Source organism: Pristis pectinata, chromosome 3 (genome assembly GCF_009764475.1).
Source record: "Pristis pectinata isolate sPriPec2 chromosome 3, sPriPec2.1.pri, whole genome shotgun sequence".
Taxonomy (NCBI): domain Eukaryota; kingdom Metazoa; phylum Chordata; class Chondrichthyes; order Rhinopristiformes; family Pristidae; genus Pristis; species Pristis pectinata.
In genome coordinates this window covers 7,766,755-7,775,748 of record NC_067407.1, presented here as the reverse complement: position 1 = coordinate 7,775,748, position 8,994 = coordinate 7,766,755, and the positions used below count along the sequence as shown (strand labels likewise).

Here is an 8,994-nt window from a genome sequence, read left to right as displayed (position 1 = left end):
TAGAAATATTTGAAAGGCAACACCTCGCAATGATGTCCCCTCTAAATTCCCCAGCGTCTCGCTTCTCCTTTATAAAATGCTCCTTAAATGGATTTGGCAGTTGGGCAGGAGGTAAAATGTTAGCCTGCTTCTGTTTCTTAACTTCCATCCCTTTCTGGTCACCTCCTAATAGAAAGGATGTGGAAGCTTTGGAGAGGGTGCAGAGGAGATTTACCAGGATGTTGCCTGGATTGGAGAGCATGTCTTATGAGGATAGGTTGAGTGAGCTGGGGCTTTTCTCTTTGGAGAGAAGGAGGATGAGAGGTGATTTGATAGAGGCGTACAAGATGATAAGAGGCATAGATCGCGTGGACAGTCAGAGGCTTTTTCCCAGGGCGACAATGGCTAACATGAGGGGACATAATTCTAAGGTGATTGGAGGAAGGTATAAGGGGGATATCAGGGGTAATTTTTTTTATAGAGGGAGTAGTGGGTGCATGGAACGCACTGCTGGCAGAGGTTGTGGGCACAGGTACATTAGGGGCATGTAAGACACTCTTAGAGAGACACATGAATGATAGAAAAATAGGGGGCTATGTGGGAGGGAAGGGTTAGATAGATCTTAGAGCAGCATAAATTGTCGGCACAACATTGTGAGCCGAAGGGCCTGTACTGTGTTGTAGAGTTCTATGTTCTATGTTCCTTTCCTAATAGTTTCTCCTGTTATCAGGAGTCAACAACATTTACAGGTGATCTTCTTGGTAAGTGCCATGGGATGTTTTACCATGTTGAGGGTACTTTACAACATAGATGTGTCTTTACCACCTTCTTAAGGTCAGTTAGGCATTGGTAATTGCTAATCAGTTTATTATTGTCACATCTACCCAGATTCAGTCAAAGCGGGAAGTGTAGAGGGAGTCAATGGAGGAGAGGCTGGTTTTTGTGACAGACTGGGCTGCTGTACCAAGCTGTGATAAATCCAGACAGAGTGCTCTCTGTGGTGCATCTATAAAAATTAGTGAGGGTCATCAGGGACATGCCGAATTTTCTTAGCCATCTGAGGATGTAGAGGTGCTGCTGTGTTTTCTTGGCCATAGAAACTATGTGGTTGGACCAGGAAAAAGATATTTATGGGACATTAAATTCTATCCTAGCCAGTAATCCCTGTATCCTACAGAAGAATAAATGCAATGCAAATTGTTGTAGATTCAGGGACTTCCAGCTCAGGTAAATTAACGGTAATATTACACAACTGGTATATTAGCAGCTGAAGACAATTTAACTAACTCTTCCAGCAGGCAGAGTTCAATTTAATTCTTTAGCAGTCAACTTACTTTGATGGTGAATGTCAGCAGATCTCTGGAAGAGCTCCAATTAGCTTGAAAACTTCCTCTGAAACATGAACAGATCCACTACTTAAATAGCTTCTGACTGGCTGTAGTACCTTGTTTGGATTCCTCATAAGGAACGATTGGATTGAAGATAATTGGAAGCCACACATTCAGCTGAACAAATAGACAGTCCCATTTATTCGGTTAGGTTGAATTCTCCTTTGCTTGGCTCCTTGTCTCAAATCTACATTCCGAGCTGACCTCTCAACACAGATTTTCCACCCAGCGATTAGATTTAAAGGGATTTCTGGTAAACTGTAAAACTAGACATTCTGTCATTAAGAGGTCATTGATACAGTCTGAAGATAATTGCCAAAAGAGGTAGATGGCAAAAGAGCTGGAGAGAATTATTTCTTCAATGTAGCATGTTATTATGTGCTGGAATTTATTCCTTGAAAATGAAGAGGGAGCAAGTTCAACAGTCACTTTCACAGAGAATAAATACTTTGTAAAACCTTACATGGACAAGAAGAAACAGCAGGAAAACAGAAACTAATTGGACCATTACTTCATAAGCAAGCTTGAGCTTCTGTGATGTATCATTCCACGAGTCTGTGAAGTGTTCAGATCTACCAGCAGCACACAGGAAGAGTGACTCATCCATTCATTCGCTAAAACAAAGATGTTTTAAGATAAGATCTTTATTAGTCACATGTATATCGAAACACACAGTGAAATTCATCTTTTGCGTAGTGATTTTGGGGGGCAGCCCACAAGTGTCACCACGCTTCCGACGCCAACATAGCATGCCCATAACTTCCTAACCTGTACGTCTTTGGAATGTGGGAGGAAACCGGAGAACCTGGAGGAAACCCGCACAGACACGGGGAGAACGTACAAACTCCTTATGGCCGGATTTGAACTCGGGTCTCTGTCACTGTAAAACATTATGCTAACCACTGTGCTACCACTATGTTTCAGGTCCAATAGCAATTAAGTATCAAATCGTTTAAGGAATCAAAAATATCTCCATTCACTGAGTAAGTGCCAACAGCATCACGTATACACACCAACAAACAACCTGCTGGAGGAACTCAGCGGGTCGAGCAGTATCTGTGGGGAGAAAGGGATTGTTGACGTTTCAGGTCGAAACCTTGCATCACCACTCTCACTTATACAGATTACTATAACAGTGGCAAATAAACCCCTCCTCTGCCTGTGTATGAAGTAACCCTGATTAAGTTGATAGACATCTGAGAAAAAATTATTACAGGGTAACAGGAAATTAGGGAGATCAAAGAAAAAACCTGCAGATACTGGAAATCTGAAATAAAAACAGGTAACTGTTGGCGGAATATAGTCTTAATGGTAGGACTCTTGGCAGTGTGGAGGATCGGAGGGATCTTGGGTCCAAGTCCATAGGATGCTTAAAGCGGCTGTGCAGGTTGACTCTGTGGTTAAGAAGGCATATGGTGCATTGTCCTTCATCAATCGGGGAATTGAATTTAGGAACCGTGAGGTATTGTTGCAGTTATATAGGTCCCTGGTCAGACCCCACTTGGAGTACTGTGCTCAGTTCTGGTCGCCTCACTACAGGAAAGATGTGGAAGCCATAGAGAGGGTGCAGAGGAGATTTACAAGGATGCTGCCTGGGATGCGGAGCATGCCTTATGAAAGCAGGTTGAGGGAACTTGGCCTTTTCTCCTTGGAGAGATGGAGGATGAGGGGGGACCTGATAGAGGTGTATAAGATGATGAGAGGTATTGATCGGGTAGATAGTCAGAGGCATTTCCCCAGGGGCTGAGTTGATGGCCACAAGAGGACATAGGTTTAAGGTGCTGGGGAGCAGATATAGAGGAGATGTCAGGGGTAAGTTTTCACTCAGAGTGGTGAGTGTGTGCAATGGTCTGCCGGAAATTGTGGTGGAGGCTGATATGTTAGGGTCTTTCAAGAGACTGTTAGATCGATATATGGAGCTGAGTAAAATAGAGGGCTATGGGTAAGTCTAGTAATTTCTAGGGTAGGGACATGTTCGGCACAGCTTTGTGGGCCGAAGGTCCTGAATTGTGCTGTAATTGTTCAATGTTCTATGTTCTAATTCCGGAAATACTCAGCAGGTCAGCTAGAATCTGTGGAAAGATAAGATCTTTATTAGTCACATGTACATCGAAACACACAGTGAAATGCATCTTTTGCGTAGAGTGTTCTGGAGGCAGCCCACAAGTGTCACCATGCTTCCGGCACCAACATAACATGCCCACAACTTCCTAACCTGTACATCTTTGGAATGTGAGAGGAAACCGGAGCACCCGGAGGAAACCCACGCAGACACAGGGAGAACGTACAAACTCCTTACAGGCAGCGATGGGAATTGAACCCCGGTTGCTAGCACTGTAATATCATTATGTTAACCGCTACACTACTGTGCCTGCCTGCACGGTAGGCAACAGTTAACAGTTCCTCCCACATTCCAAAGACATAAGGGTTAGGAAGTTGCAGGCATGCTATGTTGGCGCCGAAAGTGTGGCAACACTTGCGGGCTGCCCCCAGAACACTCTACGCAAAAGATGCATTTCACTGCGTGTTTCAATGTACATGTGACTAATAGAGATCTTAATCTTAATCTTAACATCATTGGGATGCGGGAAGAAACGGGAGCACCCTGGGAAAACTCACACGGTCACTGGGAGGACAAGCACACTCCACACAAAGAGCACCAGAGGTCAGGATTGAATGGTGAAGGCAGTGGCTCTACCAGATGTGCCACTCTGTCACCCCAATCTTTGAGACCAAGGCGTTGGTGAGGTTGTACTTGGAGTAGTATGCTCAATTTTGGATACCCTGCTATAGGAAAGATGTTATTAAGTTGGAAAGAGGGCAGAAAAGATTTACAAAGATGTTGCCAGGATTCGAGGGGTTGGGTTATACAGAGAGGATGGACAGGAAAGGACTTTATTCATTGCAGCATAGGAGGCTGAGGGGGTGACATTATGGAGGTGTATGAGGGGCATAGGTAGGTTTGATTCGCTTGGTATTTTCCCCAGGGTTGGGGAATCAAAAACTCTCTGTGTGGAAAAAAAACTTGCCCCGCATATCTCCTTTAAACTTTCTCCTCTCACCTTAAATGCATGTCCTCAACTACTTTATATTTGTGCTTGGGAAAAAGATTCTGGCTGTCTACTCTATATATCCCTCTCATAATTTTATAAACTTCTATCAGGTCTCCTTCGGCCTCCGTGGCTCCAGAGAAAATCAACCCAAGTCTGTCCATCTTCTCCTTATAGTTCATACCCTCTAATCCAGCCAGCATCCCTGTGAACCTCTTCTGCACCCTTTCTGAAGGCTCCACATCATTCCTGGAATGGGGCAACTAGAATTGCACACAGTGCAGCCTTACAAAAGTTTTAGGATTGTGTACATGGAACATTACAGCACAATACAGGCCCTTCGGCCCACAATGTCGTGCTGACATTTTATCCTGCTCTAATATCTATCTGACGCTTCCCTCCCACAGAGCCCCCCATTTCTCTATCATTCATATGGCTACCTAAGAGTCTCTGAAGTGTCCCTAATGTATCTGCCCCCACCACCTGTGCTGGCAGTGCGTTCCACACACCCACCACTCTCTGTGTAAAAAAACTTACCCCTGACATCCCCCTTATGCCTTCCTCCGATCACCTTAAAATTATGCCCCCTCGTGTTAGCCATTATTCTGATTTGGAAATATATCACATTTCCTGTATTGTTGTTGCATCTAAATCCTAAAACCCACTCCCCAACAGCATAATGGGAGCACCTTCAGTAAAAGGATGCTACTGAAACAGTTGGGTTTGTACAATCCACTGGATTCTGTTTTAAATTCCATGTTATTTTGTCTCAGTCAAAGTACAACAGTACAGCATTTGTCACAGAGCGTCCACTTTTGGAATTGCATACAATACTCCTAGTGCGCCCAAACCAAAATTTTATACACTGATGTGTAATCAGTGCAGATCTTTCCATAGTGGGAAAATATAAGCTTATCCTTATCGGAGGAAATAATGCAAAAGCAAATGATTAACTAAATTTAAGGAGGTTGCAAAATGTTGCAGTGCAGAAGGATTGTATGGATAGGGGAGAGGAAGGGGAGGGGGGACCATCCCAACACATGAAACAAAAAAGCACACAAGTACAGCAAGTAATTAGGAAGTAAAAGTTGAACGTTGGTCTTTATGGCAAAAGGTACGGAGTATAAAAGGTGGAAAGATTGATTCAACCTTGTGACCTCTACATCTAGAGTATTGGTGTCCGTTTTTAAGGATGTGTTTACAGGGCAGGGAATCTCCCTTCTTCCCATTGGGCCTGAAAGCATGTTTCCCCTGGAGAGGGTATCCAGAATTAGAGGGTATAGTTAGAGATAAAGGGGTCTCCCATTTGGGATGGAGATAAGAAGGCACAAGAGAAACTGCAGGAGCTGGAATCTGGAGCAACCCACAAAGTGCTGGAGGAACTTAATGTGTCAGGCAACATCTATGGAGGGAAATGGACAGTCAATGTTTCAGGTCAAGACCCTTCATCAGGACCTGAAAGAAGGAGGGGAGATAGCCGGTATAAAAAGGTGGTGGGAAGGGGTGTAGCAAGAGCTGGTGGGTGATAGGTGGATCCAGGTGAGGAGGAGGGCGGGTGATAGGCAGGTGAGAGAGGGGGAGTCTTTGGAATTCTTTGGAATCTTTGGAATTCTCTTTCCCAGAGATCGGTGGAGGTGGAGTCACTGATCATACTTAAGGTAGAAACTGACAGAAATTTAACCTCCAAAGGAGCGAACAGCACAGGGAAATAATGTTGAGCCCAAGATCAGTTCAACCAAAGTCTTACTGAGTGGCAGAGGAGGCTCAAGGGGCTAAGTTCGTGACTCCTGCCGATGTCCTGATGAGATGTCCCTTCTGACCAAGAGCATTCACAGCCCGGAGCAAAGACTAAAACTTTGGAATGTGAGACCCAAGTTTGTCATAAGCTCTTCCCCTCTGGTTCACCCGTTCAGTTAATCGGCTCCCCTGGCCTCAGTTGGGCTTGCTTCTCGGATCTTTGCATTGCAAACTTTCAGCCTTTAATTGAGAATGTAAAGCTGAAGTGATATTAGAGGTGATTGCTCAGTTTGTGTGAGTATCAATTACTGCAGAAGGAAATTGATCCAAGCAGTCAGCAGTCTGTGCACAAACAAGTATTTAAAACACACATGTGGTTGTGATTGTTAAATATATCTACATCTCTGTAATTTTACTAATATTGTGAGAAGTCTAAACTATCATCAGAAATAATTCCAAAATTCCAAGGTAAGACCTTGCATGATGCTCAGTGGGATTATTGTATAACTGTCAACTATTCCAGATTTATTTATTCTTTCGAAGTGTTGCATCTCTGGCTGGCATTTATTGTCCATCCCTGATTGCCCTCGAGAAGGTGGAGGTGAGCAGCCTTCTTGACCCATAACAGTCCTTCAAGTGAAAGTGCTCCCACAGGACTGTTACAGGATTTAGAGTCAGTGAGGGTGATGGATTATAGTTCCAAGTCGGGATGGTGTGTGACTTGGAGGGGAACCTATGAACTTTGGTGGCAGGTAACCTTGATGGTGTTTATTGGTATTGGTATTGGTTTATTATTGTCACTTGTACCGAGGTACGGTGAAAAACTTGTCTTGCATACCGATCGTACAGGTCAATTCATTACACAGTGCAGTTACATTGAGTTAGTACAGAGTGCTTTGAGGTAGTACAGGTAAAAACAATAACAGTACAAATTATCACAGCTACAGAGAAAGTGCAGTGCAGTAAGGTGCAAGGTCACAACGATGTAGATCATGAGGTCAGAGTCCATCTTATCGTATAGTCTTATCACAGTGGGGTAGAAGTTGTCCTTAAGTCTGATGGTACGTGCCCTCAGGATCCTGTATCTCCTACCCGATGGAAGAGGACAGGAGAGAGAATGACCCGGGTGGGTGTGGTCTTTGATTATGCTGGCTACTTCAACAAGGCAGCGAGAAGTATAGACAGAGTTCATGAAGGGGAGCCTGGTGTCCGTGATGCTCTGGGCTGTGTCCACAACTCTCAGTTTAATTAAGATAAGAGATAAGATAAGGTATCTTTATTAGTCACATGTACCTTGAAACACACAGTGAAATGCATCTATTTGTGTAGTGTTCTGAGGGCAGTCCGCAAGTGTCGCCACACTTCTGGCGCCAACATAGCATGCCCACAACTTCCTAACCCATATGTCTTTGGAGTGTGGGAGGAAACCGGAGCACCCGGAGGAAACCCACCCAGACTCAGGGAGAACGTATAAACTCCTTACAGACAGCGGCTGGAATTGAACCCGGGTCGCTGGCGCTGTAAAGCATTATGCTAACTGCTACACTATCGTGCCTGCCTTGTGCAGATCTTGTGCAGGCTGATAGGATTAGTTCAGATTAGCATCATGGTCAGTGGAGGTCAGGGGTTGGATTTGGAACGGCCTGGGGTGTGTTTGAATCACTTGGCGGATCCGGGGTGCCAGGAGGTTTGGAACTGTTCGGGCTACGTTCCAATTGAATCATTGGTGCTTAGGTCAAAAGACACACAATGAGCCTGCGAAAGCAAACACCTAGTGATTTTCTAAAACAGATCATAGGAAGACTAGTGGTGGTCAAACTGAACTCGGGTGTGGATTACTGAGGTGTTTTAGCTTGTTTGGATGGGTATATGAACATAGCATTGGAACAGACAGAATATGTAAATAGTCAACTTAAGAACAAGTATGGAGATGCATTTATTTGAGGCAACAATGTGTTGTACTTAAGCAAGCAGAAGAGAAGACTTTGGATATTGTGTACTGAAGTTGGGTTTTTGATTTGAAAGACAAAATGTTTTTTATGTAACAAAGATCTTTTCTTTAGCACTTTTGAAAATTTTGTTTTCTACAACACAACTGATGGTTTCTTGAATAAGAATGATTTAATTTTTTTTTTGAAAACACTTGTCTTTATTTTGGTTTACCAGATAATGGCTGTGATGTATCCGTCAAACGTGATGTCTCATTCAGGCAAGCACTGGTCTGTTTTGGAAGTATTGAGTACAATTAAACTGCATGTTTGGGGAGAAGCTATATACTGCTGAAAATATTGTGAATAAAGGACTTGATATACAAAAAAAACATGGTCAGTGCAGATATGGTGGGACGAAGGGCCTGTTCCTGTGCTGTACTGTTCTGAGTTCCTTGTTCTATGTTTTTTGTCTATGTGCTATGTTAAATGTTCTGTGTTCTGTGTTCTGTGTTCCGTGTTCAGTGTTCTGTGTTCTGTGTTCTATGTTCATTGCAGGACAGTGATCACGGGGCTGAAAAGTGCAGGGGACTTCGTGCAGGTTCGGTCATGTTGACAGAGAACAGAGCCAGAGGTGCCATTCAGGAGCACACTGGAACAGTAAACTCTGGGGGTAAAACAGATAGCTCATTATCCACAACCCATTAAAGTATTAAGAGAGGTCTCTCAGTATGCAAAGGCTGTTATAGAAATGTTGCTACTTTATTGTCAGCAAATTATCTTGATGCTTTAAGTCACACATGAAGACTGCAGTAAAATTAGTCAATTACCCATGACTTCAGTAATTTAATTGGACAAAGGCAAAGGGAGATAAAAAGACCTCCTGGGAATCCTTCTGCTTTGTACTCTGGC

The 8,994-nt window shown here is 43.7% G+C and overlaps 1 pseudogene; it reads left to right on the top strand.

Moving 5' to 3' along the window:
- Positions 1-7,903: 7,903 nt before the first annotated feature.
- On the top strand, positions 7,904-8,176 carry LOC127568912 (U6 snRNA-associated Sm-like protein LSm6; annotated as a pseudogene).
- Positions 8,177-8,994: the final 818 nt, after the last annotated feature.